A 16334-nucleotide genomic window follows, 5' to 3' on the forward strand; every position below is an offset into this window, starting at 1 on the left:
GTCTATCTTGTGATGCAAAGCTTCACATGGAGGTGACTCAGGCGATGGAGGTATATGGCCTTGTAGGTGACTCAGCAATGTGTGTAACATACCTTTGAATCATGTCGGGTCGAGTGGTGCTAGTCTGTTTCGTAGCTACTCTGACAAGACAAGGCGCTGCATGGAGACAACTTTGTAAGGAGATAGAGCTGCGTTGCGTTGCTCAGACCTTCTAGCAGGACTTCACCACCACTGCACAACGGTTCTAACATCATTGGCACGATACATTGTTGATCATTTGCCACAGGAACCGTTCTAACATCATTGGTGTGATATGTGTTTGACACTATGGAACACATTCTGTTCTAAGCTCGTTGTAGGATGAGTGATTCAACATGTAGTGTAGGTGCTGTTCTAACATTATTGGATGATTGAATGCTTGATCAGCTCTGTGGACCAAGTAGTTAGTAGACATTTATTTTGCTAATTTAACAATGGTGTGATTGTGATGTGAGGTAGATGCACATATAAAGGCTTAGGCATTTAGTCGAGGGCGTATGGTGGGATAACTCCTTCATGGGTAAGTTAGTCAAGGCAGGATTAAACAGGAAATGAGTGCCCTCTGGTTTAAGGAGCAATATCTTGGTGGCATTTCCCATGAGGCGAAATACGCCCATTCAGGTCCCCTGTCACCATATGTGTTTCCTAAGAACAGAGGTATCACCCAGACAATCAGAGAAGGCATGCTATGGTAAAGTGTGGTGTCATTTACACTTATTGGTGGTGTCTTCCACTGAGAAAGGTCCCTTAGCAGCTATGTCCGTAAGTTGTAACACATTGGATGATAGACTCGTACCTGTGGGCATTTCACACTGCAGGAGAACAGCAGCATTAGCGAAACTGGTAAAAACAGACATAGTATTTGCATGTGCAAGAATCAGAAGAGAAATCACAGTAGAGATCGAGGATTCTGGGCTACCAGCTGTAACTGTGGCGGAGAGAGATGTATGCCACCAGACATTGTGGCCCCTCTGCACTTAGGCCTGCACTTAGCGTGCTCTCAGGTATCACAGAAGAAGGCCTATTACATGTGGGAACTGCAGCAGAGGGCTTCTCCTGGGACATGCTTGGTATGGTCCGTTCTTAATTTTTGCTTAGATGTTTGTGGTTGTCAGAAATGAGTGGTTGTTGTGGTGGTGGTGGTGGTGCTTGTCATTTTGGTCGTAAGGTGGCAGCAAATACCCTGTTGTAGCAATGATAGGCAAGTCTGAGACCCAAGGCATAGGCAGGTTCCTACTCTTCTCTTATATGGTGTAAGCTAAAATGCTCACGATTTACATTTTACGTTCCTGTAATTCTGTTTGATGTTCGCTTGTCTCTTGCACTATAGCATTTGCATTACTTGCACGGTGTCACTGTAGTGTTTTTGTTTTGTTTTCATAAGGCCTTCTTGTGAAATTTCTGATATACTCTCCATTTATTTTGGTTTTTGTCATTGCTACAAAAAAATTTTCTTTTGTGTGTTCATTTTCACATGTTAGTCTCAGATTTATGTTGGTTTTCCATCTAACAAGGACTGTTGCCTTTTTTGGTTTCAATGCGTGAGAAATATTTGAAAGCACCCTTTTAACAAATAGCTATTGCTTTTTGCTGCACCTCAGTTATCATCAACTGAATAAGGGAACCACTAGTACCCAATCTATAAGATTGCAGTGCAATTGAGTATGCTCATCCTTTGTGCATAGACTTGCATAATAGCCTGGCACTTAATGGGTAATTCACTGCTTCCCCACCTTTGTGGTCGTTTCCAAATGTGGGCCAAGAGTGTTCTTAGGTAGGCTTTGACCGTTCGAAAAATATGCAAATTTGTTTAAAAATGGATGACATTGATACCTGGCACTGCTATCTTTTACTGTCTGATGCACTTGGATATCATAAGCTGAATAGAGTAACTACAAGTAGCCCAGTACGTCAGGTTGCAGTGCAATTGTGTTTTGTTTTTTAAATAACTTCCTCATTGCCAGTCGAAACTTTCCGAAATGTGTGCCATGAGTGTTCTAAGGGTAGGTTATGCAAATTAGCATTTACAAAAAAGATGCCATCGATACCTGACCAGTGATTTTGGTGAATAATTCCTCTAGGGCTCTGGCTAGGTCTGGTAGCATTGGTGCACATGGTACAACGTGTTGGGATCCTCCGTAGCGTCATCTGCCTGCTGAAGTACCAAACCATTGACCTGGGAAATCTGACCTCCAAAAATGGGAGGAGTTTAGGTCCCCCTTAAAATGTTGTGACATCAAAAAAAAATCTTGATATTAGCGACAGTCGTCATAAAACAGTATCATTCACACAGATAGAAAACTTTCACCCATACATGATTGTGAAGAGAGCGTGCGAGAATGTGGTTCTTACAAAACTACAGTGTGTCCTTTTCCCCAAAATGAATATTGCATGGATGAGACCAGCTCCCTTTTCACTTTCGTACACAAAGGTCTCCTGCGAGCCACTGTCATCATTTTGGAGACATGGGGCCTCATTACACGGACGGCGGTAAGGGTTTACCGGTACCGGTAAGGGCACTGGTACCGGTAAACCCTTACCGCCTTACTACGAGGTCCCTTTGCGGGTTGGTACTTTAACGCCTGCTGTTTAGCAGGCGTTAAAAACCAACCCGCAAAGGGACCAGGGTGCTAATTATGGTACCGCAATTTGCGGCACCGTAATTAGCGCCTTCCCCATTCCCATAGAGCCCTATGGGTCAAAAATGGGAATGGGGAAGGGCAATGGGGGAAGGGGGAATTACCGCCCCGCCAACCTTGGAATAGGGCAGTAATTCCCCTTTCCTCCAAGGCGGTGGCAGTATTTTACCGGCATGGACCAAGGTGCTAATAGCACCTTGGTCCTCCGCCTACCGTGTAATGAGGCCCATGGTTTTAAATAAACACATACAATCTGGCAGCTTCGGAGTTTAGGTGTTTTTATTCTACGTCTCAGAGAAAATTGTGAATACTGCCAACAGTTAATGATTGCCGGTTTTAACGGCAAGGCTACCTCCAAACTCGCATCTGGGTCTGGCACCCGCAAATGGGCAATTACTGGACTATTCCGGCCCAGGTGCCGGGCGGGGCCTGGTACATCCCCATTCCCATTTGAGCCTCATAGGGCTCAATGGGAATAGGGAGGGTGGTAGCACCGGTACAATTAATAATGGTACCGGTGCTACCATCATGTTCTGCTCGCGGGTGCCGGTACTGCCACCAGGTCAGACCTGGTGGCTGCAAGGGCACCTGCGAGCAGAACTCGTAGTATGGCAGTACAGTAGCAAAAATGCCGGTAGCGATAATGATGCCGTTGTTGCCATACCACCATACTTGTAATGAGGCCCATTGTCTTATTAGAGACACTATCAGTAGTAGTAGTGCTATAACCAGTACTACTACTACTATCACTTTTGGCAGTAGCGAAAGTAGTAGTGCCACCACTCATGCAATTCTCACTACTATTGATACTACTACTACTACGACTACTACCACTATTACTGATGTTAATACTGTTGCTACCACTAGCAGTGGTAGTATCATTAGAAGTACTATACTGCCAATGTGTCGACTGCTATGAGTAAATCTACTGCTGCAACGAGTACTAGCAGAAGTTCAGTTATTAATGCTAGTAGTAGGAGTGTTAGAATGACTACTAGTACTTCTACTCAGAGTAGTAGTACAAGTGGCAGTGGTAGAACTAGTACTACATGTGATATAGCCCATAGCTCTACTGCCACTGCTCTTGGTATTAACACCACTGCTCTTCATGGGCCTGATAACTAGTTACATTCATGTGTTGCTGTAAGTAAAAGGAAATGCATTATTTGTATGTTGAATCATAGCAGCAATTATGGCCCTGCTGACAACACTTCCCCTTCTCCTCTGATATCACGCCCTGTTTCAGTGATTGAAGGCAGTTCACATTGCTGCAGGCATGGCAAATAAGAAAACTGCTCTCACAAATGGAGAGAGGTGCTGGTCGGGAACACTGCAACAGATTAAACTCATTGTTTTGTTCCCTTTAATGCAAAATTATGTGTTCCCATGATCGCATTTTATCTGGGAAATAAAGCTTGTTATCAGTACAGTGCACAACTATGAAATAATATGAAAAACATGAAGATGCGAACATTGTTTTGCTGCCCAGTTGCATTCACCCTGGACTTCTATGCTCCCTTAATATGCTTTATTTGAGAGCAAGTTCCTTGCAATAAATGTCAGTGCAAATGATTCACATATTTTGTGGTCGTTCAAAAACCTTCTGTGGATTTATTTTTCTGGTGTGTTGATGAGTCTGGCACCAGTATGAGTAAATGTGCATATTTTGGGGTGAGGTCAACATGATCCGAACCACTTGTAACCAATGGTACAACAAACGCTCAGACTTTAGTAACACCCTTACTTTGGACACATTAGATCAGAAATCAGAGAAAAGGTCTTGGATACCACTTGCTGGATTGATACATCTTCATATTTAAGCATGTCGGGGACACAATGGTAATAGCATCTGTTCAGTAAATGCCACAGAGCCAAATCTAGGTTCAACATTGACTTGACTGTCAGAGAAGCACAACTAAAGCCATGTGCTCCTCAGGGGCAGCTGTCCTTGAAGATATCCCTCCTAATGAGAAGAATACACTGACATGTAGCAATATACTCTATGCGCTTGTTTAGAGTTCATGAATTATAGTGTGTATCATTACCCTGGTAACTAGATTTGTTTTCTTTGAATTGTAAAGAATGTCTCATGTGCATTTGCCTTTGTTTCATTATCTTCAATCATGCCATATGTACCACCTTGTTATTTTGAAAGGGCGCTATTGTCTTTGCTTACCAACACAGTAAACAGAATAACTGTTACATGAAGGGAAACAGGCTAGCTTCCACACCGTACAGGCCGTATAGAGTTGTAAACAATTTGTTAAAAAAAAGAGGAGATTCGTAGAGGAGTCCCTTGATTTGGTTCTTGTTTAAGGTGCAGGAAAGGGCAGGTAAAGGGATGATAAGGGAACTTTTGGTGCATGGTCTGTGCTGGTTGACACCCTCCCTCCAACACCTTCTCCTCTTCTACTAGTCCAATTTACCCTCATCTCCTGTTGGGTCTTGTGTGTAGGAGATTGCTCAAACAGGAGACTCAACTCCGAGCTGTTACAACATGAGGTGCGTTGCATGGCATCAGTGACTAGGAAAGTGGGGCTTTGAGTTAGTTATGTGATGCTGTGGTTGAGGTCTTGTAACCCTGCCCTAGACCTCTGTTCACTTGTATCTAGATGCTTCTATGCTAAACAATGCTATTTGAAAAAGGAACACTTATAACCTAAGGATCATACTCCAAAAGAGCTCACCTGGACCTGGAAGTTAATGCTGTTTGTGCAGTGGTTGTTAGAATGCAACTTCTGTAATACCAAAAAGTGTGGTGGCTCTTTGAACAGCTGTCTATCAAAAGTAGGATATTATGTGATGCTACAACCATGATTGCTTCACTCAGGACGGCCTCAAAGAAATAATTCCCTAAGCAGATTAAATGTAAGCTTCTGAGATGGGCCTGCATCTCATGTCATGGCTATAGATTACTGCGAGAGTACTGCAAACCCATGCATCACGTGGAGGCGTTGTGGACACTACAGAAATCCCCCTCTGTCCTCAGGTTTACAGCAGCAAATAAATTTGTTAATATCAATTCATAGAATTTGATTAATGCGCTTCTCAGCCCATCAAGCTTGGTAATTGATCATTAAATATCAGATTAAGTACGTTCTGAGAAATGTAATAGCAAAGTATTGCTATTTAATTGTGCTAAATACTTGGAAGATGTTTGATTTTATTAGCTCCAAATAAATCTCATCCCACGTATCGTCTGCATTTAGGAATCTCAGTATTTATTTTCTTATACATGAAATGTCTGTGCTTAGTTGCTTATGAAAACATAGAATATCCAGAATTGAATAAATAAGAGGGTATTACTGAATGCAAAGTCAGTCATCCCAGCCTAAAACAAATGAAAAGAAAATGTTACAACTGTATATGTTGGGGGCTAACATCTGCTTCACAGGCATCTGGGAAAGTATATTCACAGATGACTGTATACAGAGAGTAGCAGCTTGACACAGTGATAGTGTAGGCCAACATGATCAGAGAGATGGAGGGACGAAGGATGTAAGATGACAACACTTTCGATGAAACAACTTCCTGCAGAGGTTTCTAAGAGTAACTCAGACTTACTACTGACTTATTCCAGGTAAATCGGTAATAAGTCAAAGTAACTCATAGTAACTTCTTTTTGCGATTGGCCTGTATGTTTTCAGTGAAATATAAACAAAAGGCGCCGGCAATCAAATACCTAGGGAGATGAAATGTATAAAGCAAATGTAGAATAACAAAATGACACACAAATCCTTGCTTTTGGGTCAATGTTGGCATGTGATATTGGCAGAATATGTGGGAGGGTAGAGATGGTCAGGGCCACACACTGAAGGGTGAAAGGCTGTTGGATCCCCAAGGGACAGAGGAACAACTTGTCCAATGCAGGATATCCTTGTCGCAGGCCAGGCACATTAACAAACATTTCTTCAGTGGCATCTTCTATATTGATCCCTGTCTGTTGTTAAGGAGGGCAGTAAATACAATCTCAAATGAGTCCAAATTCATTGCCTGAAGGAGCATTTGGCCTTATGTTAGCACAGGCAGCACGTAACATAGATATAAATTCTATCCTGAAGAGCTGTTGTCTGCGGGGATTAGAAATGTTCTTTCATTTGGTTGAATCCAACATTCCCTGACAAATCTCTATTTTGTTGCTTATTTGGATGATTTAGTAGACTATCATTTAATAAAAGGCTATGTTTAAAACTCTGGATTAGGTCTTCACAAGCCAGTTCCCGGGTAGATAATAAAGAATGGCAAGCTGTAGAGTAATGAACTCCTGGCTTTATGCAATGGAGAAGCCGTGAAGTACCATTACTGCAAGTCTGTGGCCTAATCGACCAGGATGAGGCATATGATAACATGATTCAGAGGTTGTCAGGGTGATTGATTTTGCCTTGAAATCATATCTGTATACCCTCTAGTTCATCCCGCAATCATTTTCTTTGAACTGGGTTGAGAACAATATCAATACCAGTTGGCCATACATAATCAATGTTGTCACTGATCATACCGGTCAGCAAGGGGGATGGAAAACAACTTGTGAATTCCATTGCACCCCTTCTGATGTTTTACACATGTAATTAAGACATTGTGATGGGAAATTGCGAAGAAGAAATCATTTTCTCAATCTATTCAGGGGAGGGACAGTTTGTTGATAAACAATGATGCATAAGTGTGGCTTTTCTGCTAATGACCCCTTGCTGCTCCGTTTTAGGCAACTCGACGTCCGGTCGCTGTTTTCTATGTGAAGAGATGTGACCCCCCTATGCTGCATCCAGCTAGCAGTGTGCCAATTCCATTCCACTATATAGTGAAGGATCAACAAATATACATTTTCTTTGAAAATGTAAACACCACACAGCCATCCTTTGTTCCACGTATCAATAGATATATCCACAGAATGAAGGCACAGGAACCCTTGTACTACTTTTAGACAAATCTGTTACCTGTACTTGCAGAAGGAATTTTGAGTGGTACAGAGACGTCCAGACACACCAAAGTCGAGGGAACACTGAGTATAATTATTGAGAAGATCCATTTTCAAGCAAGATCAAGTTTTTAAAAACAGTTAACATTAGGCATTTTGTAGGGCCTGCTGCTATATGATATTAGCTATCTAGCAGTGCAATGTATAGCACTTAGTGCATTCTCATTTAAATGATGACTTTGACATGATCTTGCTCAAGAGAACTCTTGATATCCCTTTGTAGTTGCCATTGGGCCGCAGGGACATGATAAGTCTATGGCAGTACTAGCTGAAGCTATGGAGCCCTCCATCGCTTGTGCAATATAGAGGGGGCCATGTTGATGTAATTAATTCACAAGGGGCTCTCTCATTGCCCTGGAGTATTCAGCGTGTGTCCCAGTATCTTCATCTGGAGGTCATTTGGGATTGCACTGCTGCAAACTGGCAGATGATTATCTTAACAACAAGAATTTATTAGGACCTTAGAGGTATCTAACTGTAGCTGGGCCCAATGATGCCAGGGGGATATGTGTTCAATTGCGCCCTGGCATTCCTTCTCTGGTCACTTTTAAAGCTGGATGGAATGGTGGAGGTAATGGACATTGAAGGAGTTTTGCCCCATGTTTAACTTTTGGGACCCCTGTATGCTACTTTTAGAAGAAACATGTGTCCAGATTTGCAGACCTTGGGTGTACACACATGTAAGGACGCAGTCTGTGCCAGGATCATAACAAATAGTGAACACGTGGTATTTGCAGTTGTTAGCTATCCTAAGAGCGCCTTGCTATTAAGTTCCAATATGTAGTTTCACTGATACGTATTACATGGGGGAAGTGGGCGGGGAAGGGGGCACAGCTAAATATACAACTGTTCTTGTAAATATCATTTGTATTTATTACACCATCATGTTATTATTGTTTCTAATTATTATGCTAAGGGCCTGGTTATTAGCTGAGAAATATGTATTAATGTTTTATAATGTATGTAATTTGTTGCCTTGAGAACTTGTATTTGTAATGGATTTTACTGTTTATACCATTCCTTATGCCCCTGCACATATTCTTGATGAATTGTATGAATGCATTTGTGTTAAGGATCGAGTCTGAAATAAACATGACATTATGTTGATGTTGATGTCATTTATGCTGCTCATGATGATAATGAAAATGAAAATAATGACATTCTTGCTAATTGAGGGTCAGCTTTCAAATGCCAAATGTTGGTTACATTTTTATAGACATCTTCAGACCATCCTTTCAGGCATTTCTTCAGCTGATGTAGTGCGTTTTCATACCCAATTACATTTTGATCTTCATATCATATCACCGTCTTGTGGCCAATGCTGGATTTTACTTTTATGGACCTCAATGATTTGTTGTGCGTCACCCTGGTGGCCCTGAATCATGCTGTTCCCATTTACATCTTGTATGCTGGCTTGCAACATTATGTGTTACTCCTGACTTCTGCAATTGTATTCACTCCCCCCTCTTGTTTCTCCACTCTTTTTGACAGCTTTCTCTCTGTTCTCTCCTCCCCTCCCCTCTCCCTTTTCCTATCTCCTCCCCTTCTCCCCTTACTTTCTTCTATGCACTTACTGTATCAGAATTGTCCCTGGACCTAGTATGATAGCGACCTCGTCTGTCGCTCCCCCATCCCCTTGCTGTTCCCCCCTACCTCCAGCACTATCTGAAATGTTGTCAGGCCTACACGATAGTTGCTTGTTTTGTTCCTCCCCCCCCTTTCTGCACCCCTCTCCCTCACCTTTTGTTTTTCCCCGGCTCTACCAGAAATGTCATCAGGCTTAGTACAGTAGTCACCTGTCTGTTTCCATTTCCTTCCCACTCTCCCCCTCCCTTCCTTATCTATGGCTTAGCTCTTGCACTATCTGAAATGTCGTCAGGCCGAGTACGATAGTTAATTTCACATCCTTACTGGTCATGGCCTGTAAGAATGTCGTTGTATTTTCCCTTGTTCACTCCCTTGCCTTGAAGCGCTTTGAAACACATTGTGTATAGGGGCTATATAAATAAACTATCATATCATATTATATCAGATCTGGTCAGGAACAAAAGTGGTGATACCTTCATTATCCTGTTTTATGGTCAGCACGTATGCCTGATTGCCTCTGGGATATTGTAGTTATTAGTTATTTAATTAATAGTTCAGTAGGCAATATATGGGGAAGTTGATCATCTGTTGTATCTCCTATCTCTTTCATAATGAAATCCCATTTTGAAAAAAGAGAAACATACTCTTTAAGCCTTTAAGCACCGTGCCACCCATTTATCAGTTCAGAGATCCTATTCCAAGCCTGCAACAAAAGAAAAAGGTCTACCACAAAAATCTTCAATTTCTTAACAGGAACTACTTCCTGATGAGTATGCAAGCATGTTTTACTTTTTTTAAATCTAGACGTCACTCAGCCACAGGCACAGCATATATATAGACACAGACAATTCATCAATTTTCTATTTTTATTACCTTGTTCCCCAGAGTAAAGTCTACTCCATCCTTATCCCCTTGGCCTATCCACATCCCCAGTCTGTCCTCCAGATCCTCTCTGACCTTGGTAACTAGGACTGTGCATGGCCTGGATCACCACCTCTTGGAATGTGAATATCTCAGATTATGCACTTCGCCCGGTGGGAGTCCCCCAAGGCTCGAAACATGACTCAGCTCTATTCACCCTCTACACCTCTTCCCACTGAAACATATAACCTCCTTTTGGATTCTCCCATTAATATGTTGCTGGTGAAAAGGGAATCTTCTCCTTTCCCTCAACACTAATATCTCCTCAATGATCTCAGGATGTCTTACTGTCACAGATCGCTGGAAGAAACTTTGCTGTCTCATGCTTATGTCTTCTTAGATGTGAGTGATCTATCTCGTAAACTTCAGTGCCCCACCACTATCTGGAGCTCATTTTCATTGAGGCGTAATGCTAATGGGACGCGTACAATTCTTTTATAAGGTTTTTACAATGTCCGTTAACTTCATCCCAATTTTCATTCATTGTATGTTAAAGAGGGAGGCAGAATTCAATTTGCATTTCCGCCTCCTCCCTCCCTCTCCACGGTACAAATGGCCCAGCACTTGCACCCGCATGTATTTTCACAGAGATGCAAATGCTGGGGATCCCTCTGGAGATTGCCGGCTTTATGCACCAAGGATCCATTGTGAATGCTGCCTGCCTTGAAAACATGTCAGGCAGCGTTTACTCGTTTGCACAGTGGAGTGCAAACATGCAGGTCAAATGGCAGCGTACTTGCACATTTGCACACCGCGGTGCAAATGACCAGGATTTGCTGGCTGGGAGCCACCTATATGTATGTCTACACGTAATGGCTCCCCGTTGCCAAATTACTACCTGGAGCAAAATGATCTCCTCTGCCTCTCAAGTATAATTTTGCCCCTCTTCCTTACCCCTTGCCCCAAGGCTCTCCAACCTATGCTTCTTTTTTACAACAATGTTAAAGTCTATATCTTCATCATCCCAAAAATCAGAAAGATCTGCCCTCTCCTCACCTACCACTCTATCAAATCTCTCATCTTTACTTTGGTATAGATTGCCAACTGCACAAGACTCCTCTCGGGTTCTCAGTTTCATCACTCTTGTCCTTTACAGTCTACCCCGGTATTCTCTGCTGGCTCTCTACGCATAACCAGACCCTCTTCAAGTTGCCGCTACTTGCCATTACATTTATTCATGGACTTCGCTCTCCATTCTTTCTTCCATGCACCCTGCATTCTAGCACCCGCCTCAATCTGTCCGACGATTGCACACCATCTGCTCGCCCTTGCTTTCGTCCTTTTCCCTCCGCACCCTTGAACAATGAAACTCTTCACTGCCCGGCATCAACAATATTACCAAGTCTCATGCTTGCACGTCATGCCCCAAGCACACATGCTAAAACCTTAAAGGGGCATCCTATCTACCTATCTACCCCGGATCATTCTCCAACCCTAATTTCAACTCTTCCTAGCCTGCACTGTATTTTCCCTGAAGCCTCCCTCTGTTACCCTTTCCGGTCTGTTCTTGTCTCTTTCTTATGTTCCAGTCTTTGCCTATCATCGCTGGGCTCCTTCAAAATTATTCATGCACTCCTATTGTAAGTCACCTACTTGTGGCATTGCCCTGGCTACACAATATATCGCTGTGCTTCTTAACGAAACACCATGTACTAAGGAATATAAAATACAAACATGTACACGCAAACAAATGTGTATGAACTTGCGGATGAGTTTCTTAACGGGCGATTTTTAATTGTAGCCTGTATAAAAGGGACTTACTCCACTATTTAGAGATATATAAACACAAATTTGAATTCAGACTCTAAAATGCCATTTCAATAACACATTGGGCCTCATTACGACCCAGGCGGTAAGTTACCGCCTGGGCCGTGACTTTACCACCATGGCGTAAACTACCATGGTGGTTGGCGGACTTACCGCCCCATTCCGACCTTGGCGGGGCGGTAAGTCCCCAATCCCCATTTACCCTTCCCCATTCCCATTTTTGCCCCATAGGGCATAATGGGAGTGGGGAAGGCGTTAATTACGCCACCGTAAATTACGGTGGCGTAATTAACTCCATGGTCCCTTAGCGCCATGGATTTTAACACCTGCTAAAAGCAGGTGTTAAAAGCGCCATGGCGCTAGGGGACCTCGTAATTGGCGGTAAGGGGTCGGCGCAGCTAACGCTGGCGTAAACCCCTTACCGCCAGGGTCGTAATGAGGCCCATTATTTTTTAACAAAGTATAGCGACACTGCCTGCTTGGCTTGCCTCTTTGTGAACTGTAAAGAATAGAGACAGGCTTTGCTTCGGTAGGAGGGTGGGCATTTACTTAAAGCTGTTGCTAGTGTTGAGGCTTAGGCTCTGGGGAGGCCATGTGTGGGGCTTATGCCCTCAACTTTCCCGAGTACCCCAACTGTCCTGGGTGGAGTATGAATGGAGGGATATACAGAGCAGAGGGTATAGGTTAAAAGAGTTCAAATGTGCTCCTTAAACCTTTCAAATGCACGGCTATCCATCTGCTGTGAAGCCATTTAGCACACATTACTGCAAGAAGGATGTGCAAGGAAGAGGTGCTACATACGGGGTGACAACATGCCTGCGGATTGACATTCCACCATTTGACTTTATACAGATCTATGAGGTTGCCTCTACTTTTTTTTGCCTCAATTACATCTCGACGATTGCTTTTAGTCGTTTCTGTTTTTTGTTTAAATCAAAAAGCAGTCAGAGACCCCCATACTAACCCTTGCCTGCCCCACACACTCTGTTTCTATATACCTTACCCAAACCCACCATCTATCTAGGTTTAGGAGGGTGAGGGGGAACTGTCGAAACGTGGCAAAATGCAGTTCGGCCAATAGTAGGTGGAAAAAAGTGCTGCATTGTGACGCAGGAAGAAGCGAGTGTCTGTCCTCTCCAGCACATGCTGTCCTTTTTCCTCATGGATGAGAATGGTGTTCATAATAACGACGGGATGGGGAGGAGGAAAATAGTTTCCTTTCTTGATTAAAAGACGAGGAGGAAAAAATAACCTTTTTTTAAAGTCGTCCTTATCTGTTTGTAAAGATCATGTAATTGTAAAATAAATACAACAGTCAGTGTCTCCTACGCCCATGCTTAGTGTCATGTTTTGTGCGAGCTGCGCCCTGTTTGTGTCCACGCTTAGACAAATTATAGCCAGAGAGAAATACTTGGAGTACACCAGGCTCCTGCCCCTTATAATCTGAAGTAGTCATCATTGATTTCTATTGAAACCACAACACTGCCTCAATAAGACACAATCACTAACGGAGTCACACTTCTTTCTCTCGCTCTCCTTCATACACAATAAGCACAGCCATTTCCCAAGCAGAATCTTCTTGTGCAATTTTCTTCTGCTTCATTCTGTTTAAAAAACATGCCTGTCATTAATGCGAAGGGAAGGTGTGGAATTTGAATGTGGGTCACTGTTGTCATGGTTGCAGGTGGTTGCGGTTTATATGAATAAATAATATAGCACGCGATATTGACGGTACGAATTTATTCTGAGAACGAAAAGAGGGCGACGGGCACAGATCCAATAAGATGTGTGACAGGCGAGGAAGGGGTACTTTCTACGACCTGTCCCCACCCAGCTGAGACCTTCAGGGCATATCACTGTGATGAAGTGACTACTGCCCCGCAGGAGTACAAGGATGAGTAGTGGCTAAACCGCATGTTCAGCCATCACACTGATACAAACTAACAGTGATCCCAATCATAAAGGTGAAACCGGCATAGAAAAAAGATATACCTCCTTTGCATTTTGTGGTAACATCGGCCATGAGCTGGCTATACTCTTAAGAGAGATGTTTCTGTGTGCTCACAGTAGCAACCCAAACAGTAAAAGTAATAGTTTAACAGTCTGAAATAAATGAATGTCCAATCAATGGTGTTTAAACTTATATATACTTTAATATAATTTAATTAAACACACCAATTTTGAAATAACAGTACTATAAACAACACTTACAAAAACCCAACCCTGAGGAAAGAACAGATAATAAACAGAAGGAAAATGATGTATGCACTCTGGTTAATGTATCAGGGGTGAAAGGCAGGAAATAGTAAACAATGTCACCAAAAAGGATATTTCTTGTTTAATAATGTTCAAATGGGTGGCTTATCACTAATAGGGTCTCAACGGGACTAAGGGGGCTAGCTCCTCGCAACAGTACCTTTCTCAGTTCCTGGTGGTTCAACAGCATCAAAGCAGATTTCTGGAGGCTGTAGATACGGGTCAAACAGGTTTAAGTCATGCTGACAAGATGGGAATCAAATTGGTTTGAAACAGTGCTCTGTGCAGTTCTAAGGTGGAATTCAGCTATGCAGTGCAGAGAGATCACCAGAGTTGGTTTGAAGGTTGAACCTGTTTTAGATATTGGTAACCATTGGGCCGGGTTGACAAATGATTTAATGCTTCCAGCGGTTTGATTTGAGGTCCTGGTGGTTCGAAGATGTGATCCTGATGGTCCGATGCGAGGTTCAAACAAGCAGAGGTTCGATGTCATCCAGAGTGGTGAGCTGGTATTCGACCAAAACAGGTGACATGCTATGCGGGTACAATGCATTGGCTGAGGGGGTTTAATGAATGCAGCAACAGCGTATCAAACAAGTGCCAAAAGCAGCACTGCAAGTCCTTATGGTTCAGAGGAGTACAAACGCACTGAATCGGGTTCAATGATGGTTCGACACTTTAGAATGCAGATGTTTTGTTTCTTCTAGTTACCCCGTGAGATACTCTGAATGCTACATCATTCAGCAAGGGCATGCCACTGGTGTATCTATTGGAATTAGAGCTATCCAACATAATACTTGAAACGGAAATGTGTGGGCATGCAGGAGCAGGAGAATTGACCCTAAAAGCACTCTTGACCATTGGAAATGATCCCTGCATTTTTGCAATGAGGTGGACTATGGAGTGCCTACTGGTATATTTTCTTGACCCACAGTTGAAAGTTAAGGGGGTGCTTTTAAACAGTATGTCTTTCAAGAGATTGGTGAAAACACAGAGGGATGTTATTCACACTACAATTTGCCATCCATGTGGGGGTACACTAAAGAGATGTTTAAAAGCCCGGACGGAGCAAGAAAAGAGAGAAAAAAGTCTGAGATGTTCCTCCTACTACAGGGCTCCAATGCTGAGAAGAAGGTTATCAGACAGTACACACTGTTTGTCCTCAACCTCTGAGACAACTTCAAGGGGCCACAAGAACAAGCTTTCTTTCATCAGACAAAAAGTGTAAGCGGCAGTGGGACAGAGATTTCCCACAGTCTGCCTCGCTTTATGCATCTGTGTCCCCATGATAACACAGCAGGGCCACTGCAGACCAGATGACTGATGCCTAGTATAAGTTGTCCGAGCAATGATACACAGGACAACCAACTTTGTTTTGCACACATTTTTATTTAGTGGTATTTCAGGGTAAAAGTTGGTTTAATGTCTATAGAAACTAGGGACAGAACAATAAACAATGTGTATGTTCTAATAACATTATTATCATATTAGGACAACAGAACATGTTTTAGTAATACACTGGCTCCCCCCTAGTGTACTGGGAACTCATAACGTTTCTAAATCGCACTCTTAACGTCCTTGCCCCTTCTTGGATACCCTATCCTAAAAAGAACATTCCAAAAGGGTGGCATATAGTTTAATGTAGTTTAAGTTGTTTATTTGTAAAGCGCGGCCGAACCCTCAGGTAACTGGCCTCATTTTCTTCGGAGCAGCAATGTAACAGAAAGTTGCACATACATACAAGGTATACAAAAGTTACTACGAGGGACCTGGTTACATAAAGGAATCCAAAACATAATCTTATCAAGTATTTAGCCCCCTTGCTGCCCTAATCTAAAACGAAAGTGTCTTCAGTAGCTGGCCAGAAAAATGTTAACAAATCCAGTCCTCAAAATTCCATACCTGTTCTAAGAAAGCAATTGAAACCCTTTTCTTGGTAAAGGACTGTGCAGGGTTACTCAAAGTCCTGTTTCCAATATGGTCTTCCTGCTTTGACAACATAGCTTGGCCTCTTCAAATGTGTAGCTTTCAAAGTGTTCTTCCCCAGGCTCTTGGTAAGCATCTTGCATTATAGTACTGCTCTGCAGGTCACCCTCAGTCTTTGCTCCACCTTCAACAGTGTACCTTGGCTTTACATGCGCCTCTTGCCT

General features: G+C 42.8%; 1 protein-coding gene across 1 annotated transcript in view; it reads left to right on the plus strand.

Annotated features, from left to right (window-relative positions):
* PLPPR1 (phospholipid phosphatase related 1) overlaps window positions 1–16334 on the plus strand; it is an 863412-nt gene that overhangs the window by 193334 nt on the left and 653744 nt on the right. The gene's annotated exons all lie outside the window — the stretch shown is intronic.

The sequence above is a fragment of the Ambystoma mexicanum genome, chromosome 6q (assembly GCF_040938575.1).
Source record: "Ambystoma mexicanum isolate Mex_15411 chromosome 6q, UKY_AmexF1_1, whole genome shotgun sequence".
NCBI lineage: Eukaryota > Metazoa > Chordata > Amphibia > Caudata > Ambystomatidae > Ambystoma > Ambystoma mexicanum.